The sequence below is a fragment of the Propithecus coquereli genome, unplaced genomic scaffold (assembly GCF_000956105.1).
Source record: "Propithecus coquereli isolate 6110/MARCELLA unplaced genomic scaffold, Pcoq_1.0 Scaffold516, whole genome shotgun sequence".
In the NCBI taxonomy this organism is placed as follows: domain Eukaryota; kingdom Metazoa; phylum Chordata; class Mammalia; order Primates; family Indriidae; genus Propithecus; species Propithecus coquereli.
Window position 1 is genome coordinate 1,249,106 of NW_012151019.1, and position 1,367 is coordinate 1,250,472.

Consider the following 1,367-nt stretch of genomic DNA (forward strand, 5'->3'; position numbering starts at 1 on the left):
AAAAAAAATAGAAAGAAATTAGTTGGATAACTAAAAATATATATGGAAAAAATGAGCCGGGCATGGTGGCACATGCCTGTAGTCCCAGCTACTTGGAAGGCTGAGGCAGAGGGATTGCTTGAGCCCAGGAGTTTGAGGTTGCTGTGACGCCATGGCACTCTAGCCTGGGCAACAGAGTGAGACTCTGTCTCAAAAGAAAAAAAAAAAGAAAAAAAAATGGTATCTCAGGGTAATTTAAACTTATATTTCCCTGACTTTGTGTAAGACTGAGCATCTTTTCACAGTGTTTAGGAGCCCTTTGTAATTCTTTGCTGAGAACTGTTTTGTTGCTGTATTATTGATCTTTTTTAAAAATCAGTTTGAGGACCTCTTTATATGTTGGTGAGATTAGCCTTTTGTCTATAATATGAATTGCAAGTAATTTTTCCCAGTTTGCTATTTGTCTTTTAGTTTGCATAGGGCTTTTGTTTTGTTGCCATGCAGAAGTTTAATTTTGATGTAGTCACCTTTATCATTCTTTTCTACCAAAGCTTCTGGATTTTCAGTCATGGTGTCCCACATTCTGAAATTATAAAGAAATTTGCCTGCGTGGTTGCCATCTAGTATTTTTATGGCTTCATTTTTGCATGTAAATCTTTGATCTGTTAGGAATTTATTCTGGTGTGTGAAGTTAGGTATGGGATCAACTTTATTTTCTTCCATATGGCTACCTAACTGTCCCAGTACCATTTTTTAAAATAGTTTATCTTTTCTTTATTGATTTGAGATGTCATTTTTATCATGTCCTAAAATTCTCAAGGTATCTAGATCTGTTTCTGGATTTTATTCTCTTCTATTCCTCAATTTGTCTGTTTATGCATTAGTACCAAATTGCTTTTAATTTCTGAGATTTTATATGTTTTCATATCTTTATAACTAGTTCCCCTTTTCAGTATTTTCCTGGCTGTTCTTTTTTGCAGTTTTCCATGTGAACTCCAGAATAATCTTATGTAGCTTTAAAAAAAAAACCAAGCTCTTGTTTTTATAGAGGTCATGTCAAATTTATGAATTAACTTGGGGAGAATTGACATCTTCATGATGTCTTTTTATCTAAAAGATGGTATGACTTTTTATTTGTTCCAGTATTACTTTGTACTCTTTAGAAATGTTTTAAAGTATTCTTTATATATGTTTTGCACACCTATTGTTAAATTTCTTTCTTTTTTTTGCTATTGTTTTTGGGGTCTTTCTCCCATTATATCTTCTACCTGCTTTAGATAAAGCTATTGACTTTTATAGATTATTTTGTACTCTACCTCTTTACTGGATTCTTACTGTTTTCCTTTATTTTTTCTCACGTACTTTGCATATTTTCTAATGTGACTTCT

The 1,367-nt window shown here is 32.6% G+C and overlaps 1 protein-coding gene across 1 annotated transcript in view; it reads left to right on the plus strand.

Annotated features, from left to right (window-relative positions):
* GOLGA5 (golgin A5) overlaps positions 1-1,367 on the plus strand; it is an 18,909-nt gene that overhangs the window by 10,412 nt on the left and 7,130 nt on the right. The gene's annotated exons all lie outside the window — the stretch shown is intronic.